The sequence below is a fragment of the Cryptomeria japonica genome, chromosome 11, assembly GCF_030272615.1.
Source record: "Cryptomeria japonica chromosome 11, Sugi_1.0, whole genome shotgun sequence".
Taxonomy (NCBI): Eukaryota; Viridiplantae; Streptophyta; class Pinopsida; order Cupressales; family Cupressaceae; genus Cryptomeria; species Cryptomeria japonica.
This window is the reverse complement of record NC_081415.1, coordinates 423,571,026-423,598,794: the sequence shown is the minus strand read 5'-3', so window position 1 is coordinate 423,598,794 and position 27,769 is coordinate 423,571,026.

Genomic DNA, 27,769 nt, shown 5'->3' with positions numbered 1-27,769 from the left:
TGCAAGAAATAATGCAAAAAACAAAATCAAGAACATCCACATGAAAAGTACACCATAACGCAAGATGTTAATGAGGAAACCCGGCATGGGAAAAACCTCGGTGGGATTTGTGACCCACAATATTCACTCACTGGCCAATAAGAGAATATTACTTACAATAGGGGCCTGCACATGTAGGAAGGCCAACTGCCTAGAGCTCATTGCTCAATGGGAAGTCTCACTGACTTACAATAAGGATTATACAAATCCAATATCTTGTACTGCTATACAATAGCATCTTCAATGCCAGATTCAGTACCGGTTCCTGCTTTGTTCTTTACATATACCTCTTGACCTATATTTCACACAATAGGTCTACCTAATATTTTCCTATCTGCTTCTACTTTTTTTCCACAAAATGTCTACAATGATCTCTTTTATATATAAGAGTCATTTTACAATTTGCCAAGTCGGCTTACACATTTTTACAATAATAAACAAAATATAGTATAACAAAATCCTATCAACCTCTATGCCGGTATACTTCCTTTCAACTATGCCGGTGCCAGTGTCTTGAGTGCCGGTGTAGAGTGTGATCTGTTGATGCCAGTATAATGCCTTTGTCGGTGCCATAGGATTGCAAGGTTGCCATCAATGACAAAACCTTCAATCACATACAATGTCTCATTGGAGTGTGCATATGCCAACAATGACAGTGCACATAGGATGGATAAAAGCATTATTTAATGAAGGACAATGATTAGCTAGAGATGTATAAATGATTGGTATGTTGTGCATGAAGTTTGTTAAGGATCTATGGCAAAGTAAAGTCGGAAGGAAGATCTACAGCATAGATTGAACCGCAATAACCTTGTGCAAGTTCCAAGAAAGGACTGCAAGTCCCGAGTTAAGGTAAAACATTTTCAGATCAAAGGATACATTGAACCTGGTCAAGTTTGAAGATCTGATGACTAAGATTGATCATGGGAAATGTGATCAAGGAGATTGAGTGGTTAACAATTGTTTATAAATAAGGAATTGTTAATAAACAATGTATGCGGGCAAGTGTATGCACAGGGATGCTACATAGTGATTACTGAGCACAGAAGCTTGAAGACCTGTTTGAATAACATAGTAGAAATCCTAGCAGAGGGACAAGATAAGTCCTATGACTAGATTGTTTTGAGGAAATAAGAATCTGCTTTAGCATTTTAGATGTGAAGTTGCAGATAGATTTTTATTATTGTTATTTTGTAAGTGACAGAAAATATCTTAATCGAGTGGACTTAACAGTCTTATATGTAAACCCTCTAGCAAGGTAACATTCTAAATGAGTGTTTGAAATCCTTTGACAAGGTCACTTTTAACAAAGTGAAGATCCTAACAGATCTGAGGGAAATCCCTTAACCGGGTCACATCTAGCAATGTGTTTGTAATCTTTAATAGGTTTTTCTTTTAACTGAGCATACTCTAGAAGAGTATATTTCTTAGTGGGTCTGAAATCCCACAGTGGTTTTTCCCTATTTGGGTTTCCATGTTAAATCTGGTGTTATGAGTGTTACTATGATTATGTGTTCATAAGTTTGCATGTTTGGCAATTTTGGTTATATTGTTGAAGTATAAGTTACCGAGGTTGAATCTATTGTTTTTATGGAAGTTTAAGTTTGTATGATTCACCCCCCCTCTCATCTTGTTAGCTATTGGCATATGTATTTACATTAAGTATCTAAACTATCACCTTGGGTCAGCACTAAAGACACTTCTCACAAACAAATTGATCACTTTACTAGAAGAAAGGAACTATGTGGAATGATAACCATTATTGCGATTTCCATCGAAACAAGGGACATCACAAAGATAATTGTCAGTGGTTGAAACATGTCATCCAAGATTTGATTGATAATGGAGTAATAATTGTGGATGGACATACAAAAAATGAATCTCATACAACTTTTAAAACTCCACTTCCAAACTATGAAAAGGGTGAATCATCAACAATAAATAATGGTAAGGGTAAAGCAAAGATAAACTATGCTCATACATATGATAATGTGGTAAATGTGATTGTAGTTAAAGAAAAGAAAAATCAAGAACCTGCTCTCATGCTATCACAAGAAGGAAAGATAAAGTTGTTTTTCTGGGTCCTACAACAAACACGTCATCCACTATAAAATAATATAATCTAGTGGAGCAATTGCAGAAAACACCCGCGCAAATATCCATCTTAGAAATTTTTAAAGCTTTCACCTGCACACAAAGAAATTCTTGAACGAGCATTAGTAGATACAACTATGTCTAAAGATTTGGATATAGATCAATTCTAAACCATGGTGGGACCCTCACAACCCCTCACTACTTATTATTTACCAAAGAAGATGACACATCCTTGCAACATCCCCATAATGCTCCCTTGCATATAGAAGTCATCATTCATAAGACGCGAGTTAAATGTGTCCTAATAGATGGAGGAGTTGGCTTAAAGATTTCTTCTTTGAGTCTAGTCCATGCTCTAGGTTATTCAGAAGATGCAGTTGATCCCCACAAAAAGATCACCATTAAAGCTTATGATAAAGAAGAGTGTTCCTCTAAAGGAATTGTGATGTTACCCAACAGAGTGGGACCTTTACAGAAAGACATAACATGCCAAGCTCTAGACTTGGACTTATCATACAACATACTCTTGGGAAGACCCTGGATACATTACATACAAGTTGTTCCATCCACATATCATCAGTGCCTAAAGTTTCTCTGCAATGGGCAGGAAATCACAATCTCAGCAGATTCAAATCCATTTCAGTATTGTAGTAATCTCAAACCAGATCAAGAAGTAATTGTTCCTCATAATAGGGAGGCATCATCTTCAAACACACAATCTAAAGAAAAATCATTTGCCTCAATTTTTTCAAGTATGGAAAAACAAATGCAGCTAAGAGATCGAGGGAATGGAGAATATTCAATATCACAATTACCTATTTTTCCTAAGTACTTTGAAAAACCATCAAACTCTAATCAACAACCAATTGTGAAACATCTTCCGATATTTTATGGAGCATTTGTTATAGCTGGGACCTTATCAGAGGAAATAGAAGACAAAAATGTACTATAATGGCTATACAAGGATGAATAAGTTCACCAAAAGATCAACAATGTCTGCATACCTACAAAAAAGTATGGAAAAGGATTTAACATTCTTAGAAAAATGGGATGCACTGGAACAGGTCCTATAGGGAAAAGAAAAGAAGGCACATCAGAACCTATCCAACCTCATAATCAACAGGCTATAGACAAAACAAGCTTAGGATATGGACAAGTTACTCTACCAGAAGACACATCTTTTAGCCAATAACAAGAGGAATATGAAAACAGACAAGAACAACTGGCAATTGAAAGAGAAGAAACATCAACTAAGCAACAAGAACAAGAAAACATGAAATGGGAAAAGAAGCAAGCTTCAAATCAACAAGAAAAAAAAACTAAAAGCACATCCCAAACAACCTTAAATCTCAATCAAAACAAGCATGAACCTGGTACTAATCAAGGAGAGCTCATAGCAAGGTTGATAGAACTCAATCTCAGTCCTAAAGAGGTTGAATATGAAAGAAGAAAAGACATAGCAACAAAAGGTGAAACAGGGCTTGCTTGAAGATAATGAGCTATTAAATAGGTGTCATATCATTAATATTTGGCATGGATTATGGCAGTTCTTATAGAATAACCACAAAAACTAGAGGAAAAGTTATCAAAATGAGAGAAGGCATTGCAAGGAAGGTGCTGGAAAAATGGGAGGTAACAAGAAAATATTTGAACCTGCTTCCTACTCTAAATGGAGAAAGAACAAAGAAGTCTGGGGTATCCTTCAGCAAGGGGGTCTCAATGTTTTCATGGAATGAGAAAATGGGAAGGACCCCACAATCACCAGCTATTTCATCAAGAATTGGAAAAATGGAAAAATTTTGATTGGATCACATATGATGAATGTAGACGAAGAGGTTATCGATGAGGCCATGGGGATGACTACTGAGGGTATGAAAATTTACAGGGACAGAGGGATATCAGATAAAGAAATGGAAAAGTTTCTTGTTATGGATGGTGAGAGAAGAAAGATGATCAAAATTGACAACTCCTACCACTCCCCAAAGAGAATTTGCAGGCCATGGAGGTTTGTCTTATTTGCTTCTATTGATTACATTACCTTAGATGGTAGGTTTACCAGGGCATATGGGCATCACTTTATCCTTCTCAACCATTTCCGTCATGGAGAAAGGGTTAGCCTTCCCTATTACCTTACCCGTTCAATGGATCATACTATAAAGGAGATCCAGAAGGACCCTAAAAGTGATCATGCCGTCCACCAAGGGCTTATGGTCCTAGTTTATAAAATGCTAAAGGGGAAGTGCATTGAAAAGCCTATTAAAGGCAAAAAAGCCAGAGATGAGACTACGAAAAGTAAGGATAGTGGTCTCAACTTTGATCCAGAGACTAAGGGAGAGTCAGAAGAAACAAGCAAAAAAGGGAGGATTAGGGCCAAGAAGAGGAGGATTATTGTGGAATCTGAAATGTCAGATTCTGAAACTGAATCCCTTGAGGAAAAACCTGTTAAAAAGAGGAAAGGGAAAGCCACTGGAAAGAAGGCTTAGAAAAAGAACACTAAAAAGGGTAGCAATTTTGACTTCAATTATGTTTTGGTTGAATCTGAGGAGGAGGATGAAGAAAATAAGAGGATCGATAGTTAGGACAAAGAAGGGGAGGGTAACCCGGTTAAGGACAATTTGGAGACCGTGAATACCACTAGTCTGCATAAGGAGGAAAAGGGGGGTCAAAGTGATAGTGGTGACAAAGATCCTATTAAGGCCTTCTGTGAGACCATTGCTACTATGGTGAAGGATATTAACAGTTTGAAAACTGATACACAGGCCATGGCAAGAATTACAGTTGGTGACAAGCCCTTGGTGGAGCATGTTAAAGAGTTAGTGGTCATTCTGCATAATGCGGAAGCTATTGAATATATGGTTGGAAAAATCTTAGCAATAGAAAAAAAGGTCAATGAGATGGGAGATAGAAAGGAAATAGAAAACAAAATGAAAGATTTTGGCAGCAGAATTGACAAGCTGGAGCACAACGTCAAGCAGATTGCTGATCAAAATTTCCAAATCCTCAAATCTTCGGTAGACAACATGAACATCTTTATCAACAGGTTCGAGAATAATGCAGAGAAGGATGGTGATAAAGAGCAGGTGAACAAGAAGGGTCATGAAAGGAGGACCAGAGCTAACACAAAGAATAAGGACGACATCGAAGGTCATGAGCTGGAGTATATGAAGACCTCAGTGAACAAACATGAAACAAATGGTTGTTCACGCTGAGGAAATTCTGAATAGTATTTAGCTCCAGTTGTTGTCCTTGGTTATGTCTCTTTGTTGTCTTTGTGCTTTCCTTTTGTTGTCTGTCCCGAGTTTTTAATGTAATTGTGAGGCCCTACTCCGACTCAACCTGACATTTTCTGTTATTTTCATATTTAGACTATTATGGATGCCTTATTTTATGCAATATGGATTTAGAACCTATATGATTCCATGATTTGGATCACATTGACGTATATTGATGCTTCATTTTATGCATTATGTTTATGAAACTTTATATGTTGCTAGAATAGATTTATTTTGAAATGATGTATGTCATTATTGGATTTGCAGGAGTTCATCCTGATGATAGAAATAGGATGCTTATTATATGAATGGTTCAATTTTGAGAATTATGATAATTGCTTATGTGGAATCGAATTTGAATGTATGAGATATTGAATTATTATTGTCAAATGTATGAGTGTTTGATGTGCAATGAAATCCATGTGTTTAATTATATATATAATTGTGATTATTTGGAATTACTAATGTGTTAATTGAGATGCACAGGAAAATTATCCATGTGACCATGGAAATAATATAGAGAACCAAACCTAGACCCATGTACATTTGTTAAGCCAAGGGTTGTCTATTTGGAAAGATAACACCTCATTTGTATTGTATTTTATTTGTGAAAGTAAATGATGCATGTGTGTTAAATTGATTTTATTTAATTGCGTAAACCTACAAGAGACAAATTCCATGTGTGATTTTTATTTTGTATTTTATTGTGTCACTTGACACATGTGCTGATTAGTGTCATTGATTTTGACTTGTCTCTTGGAGGGAGTTTTGTTTCTACCAAAGTCATTCAAACTTATGAGTGTGGTCCCAAATTTGCCTTGGGTAGGGAGTCTTGGGAGTGGTCAACTCAGGTTTGACCCTAGGTTAACTTCAGTTGGGTTTCTAAGGGGTGAAATGGACTACTAGGGTTAGTTTTAGGGATTTTCCAAAGGTCCAAAGGGTATACCTATGGGTTAGGGGTATTTTAAAACATGTGACTACTCCCATGTGACTGTTTAGTCACCTCAAAAAGAGGTTTTCCAAAGGTGAGCGAAAATTCAACTTAGAAGGTTCCTCCTAGGATAGACAACCTTCCCTTTTGGTGTCAAACTCTCTTCCCCATCCTCTCTCACCTTTTCCCTTTCCAGTTTTAGCAACATGTAAGAGGTTGGGAAGAAAAACCAATGGGAACTCTCACTTCACCCAAGGGGTTGGGAAGAGTGAGAGAGGCCTTCTTAGGCAAGGATTAGGGACTTAGTGAGTAATCACCCACTCTCCATTGTTGGAGATTATGCAATTTTTGAAAATTAGTTGTAGGATAGAATTTTTGGTGAAGTATTGGTGAAGAGTTTGTGTGGATTTGGTCTGCTCATCCCCAACTAAGTCTATCATACCTTTTGGCAGATTAAGGTTGGTTTTACTTCCTTTTAGTTATGTTGGTTATGTTGTTTTGAAAGAAAGAAATGCTTGTATGAGAAGATGTGTATATGTAATTTGTTTTGTAGGAGAAAAATGTAAATTTTCTTTCCCTTGTTCTTTTTGTTATGTGTTCTTGTTTTGGGAGTGTCCAAGGCCTCCTACTCTTGGGAGAGTAGGATGGTCTTGGGGTGGACGAAATATGACAGCCTTGGGTGAGAGGCTCTCCTTATGGAGAGTGATCTCAAGGGTGTTCCTTGTGACCCTTGCTGCATATCCTTGTGTATGCATTTGGGGGTCATAAGGGGAGAAGATATGGCTTTTATGCCTTTGGGGGGCATAAGGGTGTGGAGATGTATTTGTTGTATTTTGTTTTGCCATGAGATGGCTTGAGTTGTATTATTCTTGCAGTCTCCCCAATGGTATTTGGTCCACTTCCACCCATGGAAAGATCATCACAAGTTGTGGTGAGAGTGTAGCTTGGGTTGGGAAAATGTATGTTGAATGTTTACCCTATGTTTGTTGTGTTGTTTGTTGTTTGTAACCCATCTAGTGCTTGGTTCTCCAAGCTCGGGGGTGGCTTCTAGTAAGCCTAGGCTAGGAGGTGAGCTCTCCATGGTCAAGTTGTATTTTATTTGTAGATAGCTTGTAATGGGAAAGGAAAGATGAAGAGATTTGTTGCTATTTGAGTTGTAGAAAAGTTTCAATGAAAAATGTATTTATTTTGTAGCAAAAAAAGAAAAAAGAGCCATTGTTGTAATTATTTTCCAAAAGAAAAGAAATGTATGTATTTATTTTAAGTTCTTATTCAATGGGAAGGAGAGGCTAGTAGGGTTTTCAATCCCATTTGTAATGCTATCTTCATTGTATTCAAAAAAAAATGCTTGAAGAAATGCATGATTTTACTTAGTTATTTTTGCAAAAATGAAATGCATAAGTTTTATTAAGTTCTATGGTGTTCAAAAAAAGGGATAAAAAAATAAAATAAAAGTTGTTGCATTCATGTTTCTTTTTGAAATTTAAAGTTCCTTTTATTCTTTATGCAAATAAAATTATGGAAATAGGGAATAGTATGCATATAGGCCTCTTGAGCTAAATACAAATACTAAATGTGTTAAATAGGTTTAATCTATCTATCTTTAAGTTAATTTAAATATTTTCTAGGCTAATGTAGTTGGTGTTATAAATTACTATTTTTTGTCATTTTATTAGTTGCAGAAAAATAAAGCTAATTAGTGTTCCATTTCCAAAGTTAGAATCTAAGTCTTAAAAAGGAAAATAGATAGATTAGAGCTTGTTGTTAATGTTTATTTTTAAATAAGATAGAAATAAATAGAATGCCTTGATCAACAAAAAAAATATATAAAGCATGCATATTAACATATTAAAAAAAAAATAGAAACCTTCATCTATAGCTTACTGTCATTGTTTTACTAATTTCTCCATAATTATACAGACTTAATAATACTGAAAGAAAAAGAAAAGAGAAGACTCATAAACTTGTTTAAGTGAGTTATTAAAAATATATATATATATATATATATATATATATATATACATTTTATTCATTTAGATGTTTTATTTTGAAGTCTACATATTTCAAAAAAAATTATATATATACATATATATATATATATGTTAAACATTTTAAAGAAAAAGAAAATTTAAAAAAAAAAAAAAATATTTCACCAGCGGATTTGGAAGAGGGCCGAACCCCTGTGCTTGTGCATAGAGGACAGCGCGGCCCGTGCCACCACTGTGTTTACCCACAGTGGGCAGTGCTCGGCTGCACTGTGGTTAAACACAGTGACGCTCGGGGGAAACCCTGCCCGCCATTCACCATTCTGCCGTCACTCTCTTCCGCCTCTCCCTTCCATGGCCGTCGCCCTCCACTCCCACGACCTGCACACACACGGCACACACACAAAAAAAATAAATTTATCACACACATGCCCTAACCCAAATTTCGGGTTAGGGCAAACACACATGGGTTTTAAAAGAAAATATGTGTGGGATATGAGTTAAAAAGAAGTTAGGGTTAACATATGGATTTTTAGAATTCTTTTAAAAAGTAAATTAATAAAAAGAAAAGAGAACCCCTTTTATCCTTTGAATGAATATATATGTGTGTGTGTGTGTGTGTGTGGATGTACATTTTTTTTAATTCCCTCACACCCCTTATATAAATAAATATATATCTTTGTCTTAGATATATGGTCATCTACATATATACATATATATATATATATATATATATATATACATATATATATATATATATATATATATATATATATATATATATATATATATATATATATATATATATATATATATATATATATAAGTAGAATTTTATATTTATATGGAATCAAATAGTTTAATTGAAAATTATTTTAAACCACTTTCAATTATTATAGGAATGAAGAAGTGTTTTTTTTAAGACGTTTTAAATTTAAACTCTTGGGAGGATAAATCTTTAGGGAATTAAAATGACCTATGTATGTCAAGTTGACCCCCTTTTTAAATTTTAAATTATGAGGTATTTTAATTAATGGAAATTTGTTTAATAGGTTTATTTAGTCCATGAGCTAGGGCAAATTCATTTAGACCCTAGACAATAAAAGGACATTATGAGGATTAATAATATCCCTTATCAATTAATTTTGAGATTATTTGTTAAGAGAGTTTAATTATTTATTAATGAGAGATAATATTAATTCTTTTGGAGAATTATAATCCCGCTTTTAACTTAGCTATTTTTTCGCCAAATTGGCTTAGTGGTTAGATTCACTCAAACATAGATAAGACTAAACTAGTTTTGCATTATTTCAGTAAGTTAGTTGTACTAGGTTAAGTATTTTTAAAAAAAAAAATTATTCCGTTTGTGCCCAAAAGTTTGGGCATGACATTTTGGTATCAGAGCCAGGTTTCCAACACTAGGAACCTTTCTCCATTACGTTTCACTATATTTATTTAATTAATTAAATTATATTTATTTTTAATTAGTTAAAATAATTCTTCAAAAATATTTATTTATTTCATTTTATTTTATTTTCTTAAAAAGGATGCCTCCAACTATGCGACAAGCTCGCAAACATGGTAGAGGCCCTAGGCATGAACACATGGCATGCGAAGAGGTCAATAGGGAGGAATCGGTTCCAAAAGTGAACCCAAAAGCTCCTCCCGAACGACCAGCTGACCCGAACCGAGACATCTTGGTATCTCTTCAGAACCTAATTGGCATAGTTCAGGATAGGCTTCCGGCAGTAGATCATAATGTTGAGAACCAGGACTCAGGGAGCCATAGAATAGTAGAATGGGAACGGAGTAGGAGTCCACCTCCTAATCCCGTAGAGAGTCAAGTTGGGCATGAGCCCGAGTCCATTCACCTACCAGCACTACCTCCAGTAGTAGCACCAATGTATTATGAGAGGGCACGTCGAGATTTAGGGGATCTAATTAGAGAGGTTATGCGTCTTCAGCCACCATCTTTTGGGGGATCTACCGATGGGGTAGAAGTAGAGGCATGGCTTTTGAGCCTAGATAGGTGCTTTGCATTGCGCTCTTATGAGAGCAATCTAAAAGCACATGCAGCAATCCACCTATTGTGAGGGACAACCTCCACATGGTGGAGATAGGAAGAGTATAAGTGTGGCTTAGTGATAGATACTCTCACTTGGGAGATTTTCACAGAGAGATTTAGGGAGAGGTACTTATCATAGCATTACAGACAGCATAGGGTGGATGCGTTCCATGACCTCCAGCAGAAGGTTCTTTCAGTGACCCAGTACGAGAACAAGTTCTTTGAACTCTTGCCTTACGTAGACTACCTGAAAGACGAGAAGCTTCTCATCAATTATTTTATCAGAGGGTTGAATTCCAGCATAGCAGGACTAGTGAGGATGGTCACTCCAGGGAGCCTTTAGGTTGCCGTGGAGAAGGCTTTGATAGCAGAGGAGATTCAGGTCAGACCCCAAGACTCAAGGGATCGGTTCAAAAACTGTAACCCTACACCCTAGACTTACGGGTTTCAGAAACCCCATTAGAAGGGTAACAACAGACACACATTGGGGTTCTCCAAACCCCCTCCTCCATAGCAGTCATAGCAAAACTAGAGGCAAAGACCTCCATAGAGTCAGCAAGGTGTGAAGCCCAAGCAGTGGCAGTCACAGGGTCAGAGGTGAGATCAAAGATCTCAGGCTCCTTACACACCTCCGATGAGGACTCAGCAGTCCTCCAGGGGTGGGTATAGTGGTTCTAGCAGGACAAGGGGACAGTCTTTCTCCAGACCACAGGGAGTGCAGTTTCAGGCACATGGAACTTGCTTCACATGTGGAGCCATGGGACACATGGTGAGAGAGTGTCCTCAGGGTCAGATGGCAGGCAGTTAGAGGATGGTAGCATCAGAGTCGACAATTGGGGATATGGGCAAGTCCCATAGGGTCTTCACAGTGGTTGACAACTGCTAGGCAAAGCATCAGGCCATGGTTATTGAGGTTGTAGGTATGATCAGAGGTAGTTGTGTATCTATATTATTTGATTCAGGAGCTACTGACTCTTTTATATCTCCATTGGTTGTGGAGCATTACGGGCTAGTGGCAATTAGACAAGAGGTCAGTTGGGAAGTGGAATTAGCTTCAAGGGCTAGAGTGTTAGTGGAATTAGAGGTTAGGGGATGTCAGCTTCAGATTGGTAATACCACCACCTTAGTAGACCTTAGAGTTACACCACTCGGATCATATGGCATCATACTTGGCATGGATTGGCTTTATGCCCATAGAGCCAAGATGGATTGTCGCCTGAAAAGGATCGAGTGTGAGGATGATCATGGTTCTCCCATAGTAATCATTGGAATTCAGAGACCCGTGTCTCTTCGTATGATCTCCGCCATGCAGCTGAAGCGGAGCATGTGAAAGGAATGCCAGTTATTTGCCATCACCATTAGTGATAGAGAAGAAGAAGAAGAAGAAGAAGAAAAGGAACCATCTATTGACAACCATCCTATCCTTAAGGGATTTTCAGACGTATTTCCTTCAGAGTTACCTGGTATGCCACCCCGTAGAGAGATTGATTTTCATATAGACCTTGTTCCAGGAGCCAAACTAGTTTCAAGAGCACCATATAGGATGACCACAAATGAGCTTAATGAGCTCAAGATGTAGCTTGAGAAACTCCTAGAGAAGGGCCACATTCGTCCTAGTGTATCCCCTTGGGGTGCACTAGTCATCTTCGTGAAGAAGAAGGATGGATCTCTCCGATTATGCATGGATTATTGTCAGTTGAACAAAGTAACCATCAAGAACCGATATCCTTTGCCCAGGATCAACGATTTATTCGATCAACTTCAGGGTGCCAGAGTATTTTCCAAGATTGATCTAAAGTCAGGGTACCATCAGTTGAGGATAGTGGATAGCGATATCCACAAGACCGCATTTCGCACTAGATATGGCCACTATGAGTTCACCATGGTCCCATTCGGTCTTACGAATGCCCCAGCTATTTTCATGAGTCTCATGAATGGAGTATTCTGCACATTTCTTGACCACTTTGTGATTGTGTTTCTCGACAACATATTGATATATTCATGGAATGAGGAGGAGCATGAGGAGCACCTGAGATAGGTTTTGCAGTGTTTGAGGGATAATCAGTTGTATGGTAGTTTGTCGAAGTGTGCTTTCTTTAGAATAGAGGTCAAATACCTTGGTCATGTTATATCTAGTGATGGGATCTTAGTAGACCCATCAAAGATCAGAGCCATTATGGATTGGCCAGTGCCAACCAGTGTGACAGAGGTCAGGAGCTTCATGGGCTTAGCAGGTTATTATCGGCGTTTTGTTGAGGGATTCTCTAGAGTCACTCATCCTATTACTTCTCTTCAGCGTAAAGGGAAGAAATTTGAGTGGACGAAGAAGTGAGAGAAGGCCTTTCAGGAACTTAAAAAGGCACTTACTAGTGCACCTATCCTTGTAGTGTCAGATCCCTCAGCTAACTCATGGTATGCATAGATGCTTCCCTAGAGGGTTTAGGAGTAGTCCTTATGTAGGATGGCAGAGCTATAGCTTTTGAGTCTAGGAAACTCAAGACTCACGAGCTTAATTACCCTACTCATGACCTTGAGCTTGCAGCAGTAGTGCATGCACTTGTGAGGTGGAGACATTTCCTTTTGGGTCATCATTTTGAGTTGCACTCAGACCATCAAAGCCTTCAGTACATATTCACTCAGTCGAATCTTAATGCACGTTAGAGGAGATGGATGGAATTCTTGTGCGAGTATGATTTTGATGTTCACTACATCAAAGGGAAAGAAAACGTAGTTGCAGATGCTTTGAGTAGGAGACGTCATGAGGTATACACCATATTTATGGGCACAGATTTGAGAGATCGAATAATGCAGCATTTGCCAGAGGATGGATGGTATTTAGAGGTTTTCCAGGCTATATGATCTTAGGAAACTTTAGAAGGGAAATATGTGGATTATTCCTTAGAGCCCGATGGATTATTATGCCATAGAGGGCACATCTATGTACCTTCTTCTGAGGGATTGTGGGAGTTCATTATCATAGAGGCTCATAGAGCTCCTTACGCAGCACATCCCAGGGTTAAGAAGATGCATGCAGACTTGAGGGAATTATGCCATTGGCCAGGAATGCGGCAGCTTATTGCAGTGTTGGTAGCCCGATGCCTCGAGTGTCAGAGAGTCAAGGTGGAGCACCGCCATCCAAGTGGGTTGCTCCAATCTCATGCCATACCAAAGTGGAACTGGGATACTATATCCATGGATTTCATCATTGGTCTCCCTATGTCATCTCATCGCCATGATGCCATCTTGGTGATGGTTGACAAGTTGACCAAAGTGGCCCACTTTTCACCAATTCTTTCCACCTTCACAGCACCAGCAGTAGCACAGGTGTTCTTGCGAGACATTGTCAGACTTCATGGCATTCCACGCAAGATTATTTCTGACAGGGATTCCCTCTTCACTTCTTCCTTTTGGAAGGCATTATAGGCAGCTATGGGTACCAAGCTCAATTTCAGTACAGCCTATCATCCAGAAATGGATGGCCAGACAGAGAGGGTTAATTAGGTGTTAGAGGATATGCTTCGCATGTACATCATGGAACACCAGACCAGATGGGAAGAGTACCTTCCCTTAGTGGAGTTTGCCTTTAACAATGGGCATCACACATCCTTGGGGATGCCACCCTATCAGGCATTATATGGTAGACCTTGTAGGACACCGTTGAGTTGGGACCGCATAGAGGACAAAGTTGCTATTGATGCTGAGATAGTTCAGGATATGGAGCAGTAGGTTGATTTGATTAGACAGTGTCTTAGAGAGGCACAAGATAGACAGAAGAAATATGCAGATGCAAAGAGGATAGATCGTAGCTACTTGGTTGGAGACAGAGTCTTCTTGAGAGTGCGACCGCATAAGAGTCCAATCCGTTATGGAAAGGGTTCTAAGCTCGCACCTTGATTTGTAGGACCATTTGAGATCCTTGAGAGGATAGGACCAGTTGCCTACCATTTAGCATTGCCACCTAGCCTATTGCGCATCCACGATGTGTTTCATGTTTCAGTTTTGAGGAAGTATATCTATGATGAGTCTCATATTCTAGATTGGGATGACTTGCAGGTGGAGTCGGACGGGCAGCTAGCTTTGGAGCCCATTCGCATTTTGGCACACCAGATGCTGGGCCTTCGAGGTTGAGAGCTGGACTAGGTTAGGGCCTAGTGGGATTGCTATGATGAGGTTATAGCCTCATGGGAGGATGCAACACGTATGAGATCATAGTACCCCCACCTTTTGGATGAACTCTAGGAGGAAGTTCATGCCTAGAGGGGGAGGGTGTGAGGCCCTACCCCGACTCATCCTGACATTTTCTGTTATTTTCATATTTAGACTATTATGGATGCCTTATTTTATGCAATATGGATTTAGAACCTATATGATTCCATGATTAGGATCACATTGACGCATACTGATGCTTCATTTTATGCATTATGTTTATGAAATTTTATATGTTGCTAGAATAAAATTATTTTGAAATGATGCATGTCATTATTGGATTTGCAGGACTTCATCCTGATGATAGAAATAGGATTCTTATTATATGAATGGTTCAATTTTGAGAATTATGATAATTGCTTATGTTGAATTGAATTTGAATGTATGAGATATTGAATTATTATTGTCAAATGTATGAGTGTTTGATGTGCAATGAAATCTATGTGTTTAATTATATATATAATTGTGATTATTTGGAATTACTAATGTGTTAATTGAGATGTGTAGGAAAATTATCCATGTGACCTTGGAAATAATATGGAGAACCAAACCTAGACCCATGTACGTTTGTTAAGCCAAGGGTTTTCTATTTGGAGAGACAACACCTCATTTGTATTGTATTTTATTAGTGAAAGTAAATGATGCATGTGTGTTAAATTGATTTTATTTAATTGTGTAAACCTACAAGAGACAAATTCCATGTGTGATTTTTATTTTGTATTTTATTGTGTCACTTGACACATGTGCTGATTAGTGTCATTGATTTTGACTTGTCTCTTGGAGGGAGTTTTGTTTCTACCAAAGTCATTCAAACTTATGAGTGTGGTCCCAAATTTGCCTTGGGTAGGGAGTCTTGGGAGTGGTCAACTCAGGTTTGACCCTAGGTTAACTTCAGTTGGGTTTCTAAGGGGTGAAATGGACTACTAGGGTTAGTTTTAGGGATTTTCCAAAGGTCCAAAGGGTATACCTATGGGTTAGGGGTATTTTAAAACATGTGACTACTCCCATGTGACTGTTTAGTCACCTCAAAAAGAGGTTTTCCAAAGGTGAGCGAAAATTCAACTTAGAAGGTTCCTCCTAGGATAGACAACCTTCCCTTTTGGTGTCAAACTCTCTTCCCCATCCTCTCTCACCTTTTCCCTTTCCAGTTTTAGCAACATGTAAGAGGTTGGGAAGAAAAACCAATGGGAACTCTCACTTCACCCAAGGGGTTGGGAAGAGTGAGAGAGGCCTTCTTAGGCAAGGATTAGGGACTTAGTGAGTAATCACCCACTCTCCATTGTTGGAGATTATGCAATTTTTGAAAATTAGTTGTAGGATAGAATTTTTGGTGAAGTATTGGTGAAAGGTTTGTGTGGATTTGGGCTGCTCATCCCCAACTAAGTCTATCATACCTTTTGGCAAATTAAGGTTGGTTTTACTTCCTTTTAGTTATGTTGGTTATGTTGTTTTGAAAGAAAGAAATGCTTGTATGAGAAGATGTGTATATGTAATTTGTTTTGTAGGAGAAAAATGTAAATTTTTTTTCCCTTGTTCTTTTTGTTATGTGTTCTTGTTTAGGGAGTGTCCAAGGCCTCCTACTCTTGGGAGAGTAGGATGGTCTTGGGGTGGAAGAAGTATGACAGCCTTGGGTGAGAGGCTCTCCTTATGGAGAGTGATCTCAAGGGTGTTCTTTGTGGCCCTTGCTGCATAGCCTTGTGTATGCATTTGGGGGTCATAAGGGGAGAAGATATGGCTTTTATGCCTTTGGGGGGCATAAGGGTGTGGAGATGTATTTGTTGTATTTTGTTTTGCCATGAGGTGGCTTGAGTTGTATTATGCTTGCAGTCTCCCCAATGGTATTTGGTCCACTTCCACCCATGGAAAGATCATCACAAGTTGTGGTGAGAGTGTAGCTTGGGTTGGGAAAATGTATGTTGAATGTTTACCCTATGTTTGTTGTGTTGTTTGTTGTTTGTAACCTGTCTAGTGCTTGGTTCTCCAAGCTCAGGGGTGGCTTCTAGTAAGCCTAGGCTGGGAGGTGAGCTCTCCATGGTCAAGTTGTATTTTATTTGCAAGTAGCTTGTAATGGGAAAGGAAAGATGAAGAGATTTGTTGCTGTTTGAGTTGCAGAAAAGTTTCAATGAAAAATGTATTTATTTTGTAGCAAAAAAAGAAAAAAGAGCTATTGTTGTAATTATTTTCCAAAAGCAAAGAAATGTATGTATTTATTTTAAGTTCTTATTCAATGGGAAGGAGAGGCTAGTAGGGTTTTCAATCCCATTTGTAATGCTATCTTCATTGTATTAAAAAAAAAATGCTTAAAGAAATGCATGATTTTACTTAGTTATTTTTGCAAAAATGAAATGCAAAAGTTTTATTAAGTTCTATGGTGTTCAAAAAAAAGGGATAAAAAAATAAAATAAAAGTTGTTGCATTCATGTTTCTTTTTGAAATTTAAAGTTCCTTTTATTCTTCATGCAAATAAAATTATGGAAATAGCGAATAGTATGCATATAGGCCTCTTGAGCTAAATACAAATACTAAATGTGTTAAATAGGTTTAATCTATCTATCTTTAAGTTAATTTAAATGTTTTCTAGGCTAATGTAGTTGCTGTTATAAATTACTGTTTTCTGTCATTTTATTAGTTGCAGAAAAATAAAGCTAATTAGTGTTCCATTTCCAAAGTTAGAATCTAAGTCTTAAAAAGGAAAATAGATAGCTTAGAGCTTGTTGTTAATGTTTATTTTTAAATAAGATAGAAATAAATAGAATGCCTTGATCAACAAAAAAAAAAATGTAAAGCATGCATATTAACATATAAAAAAAAAATAGAAACCTTCATCTATAGCTTACTATCATTATTTTACTAATTTCTGCATGATTATACAGACTTAATAATACTGAAAGAAAAAGAAAAGAGAAGACTCATAAACTTGTTTAAGTGAGTTATTATATATATATATATATATATATATATATATATATATATATATATATATATATATATATATATATATATATATATATATATATATATATATATATATATATATATATATATATATATATACACATACATTTAGATGTTTTATTTTGAAGTCTACATATTTCAAAAAAAATTAAATTAAATATATATATATATATATATATATGTTAAACATTTTAAAGAAAAAGAAAATTTAAAAAAATATATATATTTCACCGGTGGATTTGGAAGAGGGCTGAACCCCTGTGCTTGTGCACAGAGGACGACGCAGCCCATGTTGCCACTGTGGCTACCCACAGTGGATGGCTCGGCGCCACCACTATGGGCAACCACAATGGACGGCACCGGGTCCCCCACTGTGGGCAACCACAGTGGTGGTGGCTTCCGGCCGCCACTGTGTTTACCCACAGTGGGCGGCGCTCGGTTGCATTGTGGTTAAACACAATGACGCCTGGGGGAAACCCCGCTCACCGTTCACCATTATGTTGTCACTCTCTTCCGCCTCTCCCTTCCATGGTTGCCACCCTACACTCCCACGACCTACACACACACACACACAACACACACAAAAAAAATAAAAAATTATCACACACATACCCTAACCCAAATTTTGGGTTAGGGCAAACACACATGGGTTTTAAAAGAAAATATGTGTGGGATATGAGTTAAAAAGAAGTTATGGTTAACATATGGATTTTTAGAATTCTTTTAAAAAGTAAATTAATAAAAAGAAAAGAGAACCCCTTTTATCCTTTGAATGAATATATATATATATATGTGTGTGTGTGTGTGTAGATGTACATTTTTTTACATTCCCTCACACCCCTTATATAAATAAATATATATATTTGTCTTAAATATATGGTCATCTACATATATATATATATGTAAGTAGAATTTTATATTTATATGGAATCAAATAGTTTAATTGAAAATTATTTTAAACCACTTTCAATTATTATAGGAATGAAGAAGTTCTTTTTATAAGACGTTTTAAATTTAAACTCTTGGGAGGATAAATCTTTAGGGAATTAAAATGACCTATGTATGTCAAGTTGACCCCCTTTTTAAATTTTAAATTATGGGATATTTTAATTAATGGAAATTTGTTTAATAGGTTTATTTAGTCCATGAGCTAGGGCAAATTCATTTAGACCCTAGGCAATAAAAGGACGTTATGAGGATTAATAATATCCCTTATCAATTAATTTTGAGATTATTTGTTAAGAGAGTTTAATTATTTATTAATGAGAGATAATATTAATTCTTTTGGAGAATTATAATCCCGCTTTTAACTTAGCTATTTTTTTTGCCAAATTGGCTTAGTGGTTTGATTCACTCAAACATAGTTAAGACTAAACTAGTTTTGCGTTATTTCAGTAAGTTAGTTGTGCTAGGTTAAGTATTTAAAAAAAAAAAATTATTCCATTAGTGCCCAAAAGTTTGGGCATGACAGTAATGATGTATTAAGTTGTTCCCTTCCAGTGGGTTCATTTTGTCTTTTTGAAGTGATCACGCACTTTTTTTAGTATTTCTATTTTCTTGGCTTGTAAAAGGTTCGGGTACCTTTCAAATTCCCACTTTTACTCAATCAAAACAAAAGGTGAAGAAACAAATCAAACACTATATGAACAAATTTGTAGATTGCAAGTTGCAAGTTGCAAGTGATACAGATTCTAATGAATGGGAATGGGATTTCTATCACTCTGAAGAATTAGCTAAAGAAAATTTCTTTGAAGAAGATGTAGAAGTTGATGTAGTTCACACATATGCGGGGTAAACGTTAGGAACTAGTTCACTTGAATCATAATCACATTTGGCTAACTTGGACTTAATTGAGGATGATCAAGAGCTCATTGTGCGAGGTCATTCCGATGAGAGTATCATTCTAGACATCGACATATAGATCAAAAACTTTGATACATCCATCATGACCCTTGATACTCTTGAAACATCTCAACCTGAGGACCCCCACCTCTAATCCACCCTAAACTTATTGACTGGGAAAATGAAGGACATACTACCATTGGTACCTTTCCGAATGACTATGCCATATCTATATATCTTAATGCAATCAAACCCACAACAAATCTGACCAGGAATTTCAGCAACGCATCTTCCAGTCAAGTGGGTGCCAAATCTCCTAGTCGCAAAAAGGAAAATAAAGAAAACAATATCAGGTCTAATATTGAAAACCATTTCTTAGCAACATTAGATCAGGAAAAAGTAAAAAGAAAGGACACATCTAATGGTGAAAACCTCCTCAAGGCACTAGAAGATGGGAGATTTGACACTTTACTTGCACACTATCAAGAAAGGTCATCCATTTTGAACAAACCAACAAAGGCAGTTAACATTGGGACAACAAAGCAACCAAAGATCCTACATCCAACAACTTCTCTATCAGAAGAAGAAATACAACAATATATGGAATTATTGAAATGAAGGCAAATCAATTTTGCTTGGTAATATGCAAACATGCTAGGGTTAGATCCAAAGCTTATTATGCATCACTTAAATGTCAGTCTAGGAGCCAAACTAGTTAAACAAAAATTAAGGAAAATGCATCCGCATATTGCTCTTCTAGTCAAAGAAGAACTAAAGAAATTATTGGATGTCCGATTCATCAGACCTGTAGCTTACCCTCAGTGGGTATCCAACATTGTTCCTATTTCAAAACCAGATAAAAGTATCAGAATATGCATAGACTTTAGAGATCTTAATAGTGTATGTCCAAAGGATGACTTTCCTTTGCCTAACATTGACATCATGGTAGATTTAATGACTGGACACTCCATGTTCTCTCTGTTGGTATTATGGATGGGTTGCATTGGTTTTGTCATTGATGTCAACACTTGTCAACACTTTTGAACACATATCAACACTAAAGATCTTTGGTTATGTTTACTGGCATGTTCAGTGACTTATGCACAGTCACCGGTATCTGGTTCACCAGCAGGTTATATTGTTGACCGACACTAAGGATGATCTGTTATCATCTGGAGATTACTTGGTTATGTCAAAGAAATTGTTTGGACACTTTGTTTTGGTGATTTGTTTATTGGTCTAACTAAGTTTGCATATTTGTTGTTATCAGCAAATAGGTCTAGGCTATAGACTGGCAAGCGTTGCCTATTCCAGATCAGCATGACATGTTATGAAGATGTTTTATTGATTGGTTATTATTGTAAATGCATTGAGCCAACATCATGCATTGCATATTGACTCATTTGTAATTGATTTAATTGTAATATTCTTAGTGAGCCAACCTACACATTTGGTATTAGGTTTTGGTATATATGTAAGATCTCATTTGTGAGATTAAGTTAGAAAGAAGATGTGGTAAAGGATTGTAATAAGGTATATGTGAATATAAGAAGAGCTATACATGCAGACATCATTTGAAGATTCAAGGAAGGTATGAAGAAGACAATCAAAGCTTAACTAGTAGTGAATCCAACATATGAAGATGCTATTTTGAGCAGTACATTATCATTGGATTTAACCATCCAATTGTAGTTAGTGTGACTCCCATCTTGTGATTGAGCAGTGAGCTCTAGGCAGTTTGCCTTTCTACATGTGCAGACCCCATTTGTAATCACATACTATCTGCAGTAGTATCATTTGATTGTGGGTAAGGTTTCCCACCATGGGTTTTCCCCTTACAGGGTTTGCACGTACAAATATATGTGTTATGTGTTGTGGATGTTATTTGTCTTTTTGTTTCATGCATTAAGCTTTATCGGTACTGTTATTAACTGTTAAACTGTCTACCAACATTAAGTCTAGTTTACCGGTACTATGCACTAATTTTGGTTAAGATATATTTGGGTTGAAATTAATAGACAACTGATTCACCCCCCCCTCTCAGTTGCCTCCAGGTCCTAACAATTGATATCAGAGCTAAGTCCTCTTTTTGCAGAAGCTTAATAGCTTGAGGAGATTCTATGGCAACTAACTATTTTAGGAAGGACAGTCTGAAGCTTGATGGAACTAACTATGGTATATGGAAGATTAGAATCGAGACACATCTGAATTGCATTGGAAAAGACATATGGGATGTTACAAAGAATGGCTATGTTGGTCCTACACAGAGTCAACCTAATCCACCAACCCTGGCTAAAGATCAGGAGAATGATTGCAAAGCAAGGGAAGCACTTTTGAGCGCGTTATCAAATCAACAAATCATGGGATTATCAGACTGATCTACTGCTAAAGCTATTTTGGATAAATTGGATACATTGAATGAAGGTGATACCACTATCAAAATTGCAAAACTGGAATGCTTCCGGGTCATGTATGAAAATCTAAAAATAGAAGAAGATGAAAGGATTTCTTCTTTTATGGAAAGAGTTAATGAAATTGTTTTGGGTATACAATGTTGTGGAGGATCCTTAAGTGAAGATGAAATTGTTTCTATAGTTTTAAGAGCATTGCCACCGATATACAAAATGAAAGTAACTACTATTAATGGATTGAGAACAATACTTAACACATCAGTATCTAGAGATACTTTGGTTGGAAAACTTTCAGCTTTTGAACATGAGGAATTTGGTCCTATTGCTATTATTAAGATAGACTTGGCTTTCAAAGCTTCATTATCTGTAGCATCATCATCATCATCTAAAAAATATAATTGGAAAGCACTCTATGCTAGAGAAATTGAAGAAATTAGAAGAGAGAATGAAGAACCTGAAGATCTTGAAGCACTATTTGCAAGGAAAATGCCTAAAGGTCCAATTGGATGTAAGTATGAAGGTAAAGCACAATTTAAATGTTTTAACTGCAATAAAATTGGTCATATGGCATCTAGGTGTCCTTATAGACATGCAAGATTGAAAGAAGAAGCTAAAAGAGCATATAAGCCTAACCCTAAATATCAGAGATACAAATTTAAGAAGAATAGAGACAAATCATGTTACTATGTTGATGAAGGATTTACTGATGATTCTGATGAGGAACCAACATACAATGGATGGGCTTTTTTTGCAATAACAAAAGATCAACCTGCATCTACTGTTCAACTGGTAGAGTGGGCCTTGGCAGCTAAAATTGAAGAAAATGATGAATGGATCATTGATTTCGGATGTTCACATCATATGACTGGTGATAAAAGTAAATTCTTAACCTTTCAGGAATACAATGGAGGTCTAGTAAAATTTGGGGATGACAAATCTTGTTTGATCAGAGGAAAAGGCACTATATCTTTTGATGGTAAGCACAATACTGATAATGTTTATTATGTTGAAGGTTTGAAGCATAATCTTTTGAGTGTTGGTCAATTAGTTGAAAAAGGATTTCAGTTACAATTCAAGAATGGTAAATGCAAATTCATGAATAGAACTGGTTTGGAAATTACAATTGGTAATCAGACTAGAGGTAATATCTTTCATTTGAATAACAATGAAAAGATATGCTTGATTGTATATATTGATGAAAGTTGGTTATGGCACAAGAGACTTTGTCATGTAATTTTTGATTGCATTGTGAAAATCAGTACAACTAAGGCAGTAAGGGATTTACCTAAGATTGTTAAACCTCACAATCCAGTATGTAAGGAATGTCAATTTGGAAAGAAAGTTAGAGAAACTTTTAAGAGTATTCTAAAAAAATCCAATAATATTCTTGACTTAATTCATACTGATTTATGTGGTCCAGCAAGAACTAGAAGTTTACAAGGAGATATATATTTTATGCTAATCATTGATAATTATTCTAGAATGTGTTGGGTTACTTTTCTCAGAGAGAAATCAGAAGCTTTTGGGAAATTCAACCTATTCAATGTAATGGTAGAGAATGAAACCAGTGAGAAAATCAAATGTTTGAGATCAGATCAAGGAGGTGAATTCACATCTAAGGAATTTAATACATTATGTGAAGTGAATAGAATCAAAAGACAATTATCAGCACCCCAGCAAAATGGAGTTGTGGAAAGGAAGAACAAAACTATTTTAGATGCAGCTAGAAGCATGATATCAGAATCAAACCTACCTCATGTGTATTACAGAGAAGTAGTCAATACAACTATTTATGCATTCAACAGAGTTCACATCAAAGGTGAAACCGATAAGACCCCTCATGAACTATGGTTTGGTAATACTCCTACTCTAAAATATTTCAGAATATTTGGAAGCAAATGTTATATTAGGAGAGATGATTATATTGGCAAATTTGATCCTAGAAATGATGAAGAAATATTTCTTGGTTATTCATCTAAGAGCAAGGCATATAGATGTTTTAACAAAAGATTGTAGAAAATCATTGAGAGTGCAAATGTGAATATTGATGAACAGTTTAGAAGGTCTATGGACTCTGAGCCGGCAGTTGAGATAATCATAAATGAACCTACAATGAGTACACCGGTACAGAATGTTGATCTAGTCACATCGAGATCATCTGAGAATTCCACAGTGACTGAAGAACAACAAGTGAATACACCCAGGTATGTAAGATTGAATCACTCTGAAAATTAGATAATTGGGAATAAGTATTAAGGAGTTATGACAAGAGGAAGACTGGAAAATGAAGAGGTATGTCTAATTTATCAAATTGAACCAGTATTAATGAGACATGTGAAGATAAACATTGGATTAAGTTTATGGAAGATGAATTAGAACAAATTGAGAAGAATAACACATGGACATTAGTTCCCCGGCCTAAAAATAAAAATGTAATTAGAACTAAATGGGTATTTAGAAATAAACTTAATGAAGATGGTAAGGTAATTAGAAACAAAGCAAGATTAGTGTGTAAGGGATATTCACAGAAAGAAGGAATTGATTACAATGAAACCTTTGCACCGGTAGCTATAATTGAGGCAATCAGATTATTCTTAGCTTTTGCAACACACAAGAACTATAAAGTATATCAAATGGATGTTAAATGTGCATTTCTGAATGGTGATCTTGAAGAAGAAGTTTACATTGAACAACTTGATGGATTTTATTTGACAGATGACAAAGATATGGTTTGCAGGTTAAGGAAAGCTTTATATGGATTGAAGCAAGCTCCTAGAGCTTGGTATGCTAGATTGGACAAATATCTTTTGAAGCTTGGTTAGACTAAAGGTAATGCTGACAACAACTTATATTACAAAGTGACTAATGATGACATCTTGGTTATTGAATTTTTTGTTGATGATATCATTTTTAAAAGAGAAGAAGGATTGTGTAAAGACTTTTTCAATAAGATGCAGAAAGAATTTGAAATATCTATGATTGGGGAGATAAAATTCTTTTTAGGATTGCAGATTTTACAGACTGATAAAGGTATATTCATAAATCAATCAAAGTACTTACAGGAATTACTTAAGAAATTTGGCATGGAAAACTCTAAACCGGTAAGTACACCTATGACTATAACTGATAAACTATCATTAAAGGATGAATCAACACCTGTTAATCTGAAAAGATATAAATCTATGATTGGAGGTTTACTATATTTGACACAAACAAGACCTGATATTATGAATGCAGTATGTATTATTTCAATATTTCATAGTAGTTCTAAAGAAAATCATGAATCAGTAGTGAAAAGGATTTTCTGGTACCTACAAGGCACAATAAATCTTGGTTTATGGTATCCTAAAGATAAAATTTTTGATTTATGTACATACACAGATGCAAATTGGGTAGGAGATGTAGATGATAGAAAAAGCACCACTGACAAAGCATTTTTTCTTGGCAATAGACTAATTTCATTGTTGAGCAAGAAACAAAGTTGTACATCACTATCAATAGCAGAATCAAAATATGTTGTAGCAACAACTAATTGGACACAGATATTATGGATTAAACAAATGTTGAAATATATAAAGGTAAAATGCAAAGAACCTATAATCATTTACTGTGATAATATGGAAGCAATTGATATATCTAAGAATCTGGTATTTCACTCTAAAACTAAACATGTTTCTTTCAAATTCAATTTTTTAAAAGAGAATGTTGAAGCAAAAGAAGTGAAATTGGTTTATGTGAATACTAAAGAGAAGATTGCAGATATCTTTACTAAACCTTTGCCTAAGAAAACTTTTGAATATCTAAGAGAGCAACTTGGAGTTATACCCTCACTGGTAGAAACTTAGACAGTTGGAGCATGGCATCAGACTGATAGAATTAACAGAGAAATATTTTTCTGGCTTTGATGAAGAAGAGCTACTTCTCAGGGGGAGTAGATTGAATAAATTGGTTATAACAATTGGTATTTGCAATAAGTTCTATGAATTGATTGTATTTGGTTTTGTATTACTTTGGCATTTGATGCCAAAGGGGGAGAGATATCTATGGAAAAACACATTATCTTTTGGGGAGAGATTATTCATTGGGGGAGAGATTGTTGCTCTGTGATGGGAGATTGTTGGTTTTTGGTTTTTGGCATTTCTGCTTTGGCACTTAGATGGTTTTTCCATCTTGTGTTGCCATCAATGCCAAAGGGGGAGATTGTTGGTATTATGGATTTGTTTCATTGCTTTTGTCATTGTTGTCAACACTTGTCAACACTTGTGAACACTTATCAGCATTGAAGATCTTTGGTTATGTTCACCAGCATGTTCAGTGACTTATGCACAGTCACTAGTATCTGGTTCACCAATAGGTTATATTGTTCACCGACACTATAGATGATCTGTTATCATCTGGAGATTACTTGGTTATGTCGAATACATTGTTTGGACACTTGGTTTTGGTGATTTGGTTATTGGTCTAATCGAGTTTGCATATTTATTGTTACCGACAAATAGGTCTAGGTTATGGACCGGCAAGCGTTATCTATTCCAGATTAGCATGACATGTTATGGAGATGTTTTATTGATTGGTTATTATTGTAAATGCATTGAGATGACATCATGCATCACATATTGACTCATTTGTAATTGATTTAATTATAATATTCTTAGTGAGCCAACCTACACATTTGGTCTTAGGTTTTGGTATATATGTAAGATCTCATTTGTGAGATTAAGTTAGGAAGAAGACGTGGTAAAGGATTGTAATAAGGTATATGTGAATATAAGCAGAGCTATACACGCAAACATCATTTGAAGATTCAAGGAAGGTATGAAGAAGACAATCAGAGCTTAATTGGTACTGAATCTAGCATATGAAGATGCTATTTTGAGCAGTACATTATCATTGGATTTAACCATCCAATTGTAGTCAGTGTGACTCCCATCTTGTGATTGAGTAGTGAGCTCTAGGCAGTTGGCCTTTTTGCATGTGCAGACCCCATTTCTACACACATACTATCTGCAGTAGTATCATCTGATTGTGGGTAAGGTTTCCCACCGTGGTTTTTACCCTTACAGAGTTTCCACGTACAGATATCTATGTTATGTGTTGTGGATGTTATTTGTCTTTATGTTTCATGCATTAATCTTTACTGGTACTGTTATTAACTATTAAATTGTCTACTGGCATTAAGTTTGGTTAAGTTATATTTGGGTTGAAATTAATTGACAATTGATTTACTCCCCCCCTCTCAATTGCCTTTAGGTCCTAACACTCTCTAATGGATGGTTTATCTAGATACAATCAGATTAAAATAGCACCTGAAGATCAAGAAAAGACAACTTTCACATGCCCATGAGGTACTTTCTACTAGAATGTCATGCCTTTTGGACTAAAGAACACAAGTGCTACATATCAGCAAGCTATGACAACAATATTCCATGACATGATGCATACATTCATGCAAGACTATGTGGATGACATCTTAGCAAAATCATACAACAGAGAAGATCATATAGGAATACTAGAAAATATCTTTGACAGGTTATAACAGTATAAGCTACGACTAAATCCTAATAAATGTGCCTTTGGTGTCACCTCAGGTAAGCTATTGCGATACATTGTTTTAGCTAGAGGTATCGAAGTAGATCCAACTAAGGTCAAAGAAATCATGGAAATGGCATCTCCCAAGAATATCATTCAACTTACATCATGCCAAGGCAGACTCCAGTCAATCAGAAGATTTGTTTCTCAACTGGCAGATAAATGTCAACCATTTACTCATCTGTTGCACAAAAATGTTCATTTCAAGTGGGACCATCAATGTGAGGACACATTCAACAAGATCAAGGCATATCTCATGCAACCACCTGTCCTAATGTCACCAATTCCAGGAAAGCCATTATTACTCTTGTTACTACTTATCAAGTTGCCATTAGTTTTATGTTCAAAGTTATTCTATATGCTCTAGCCGGTTATATCTA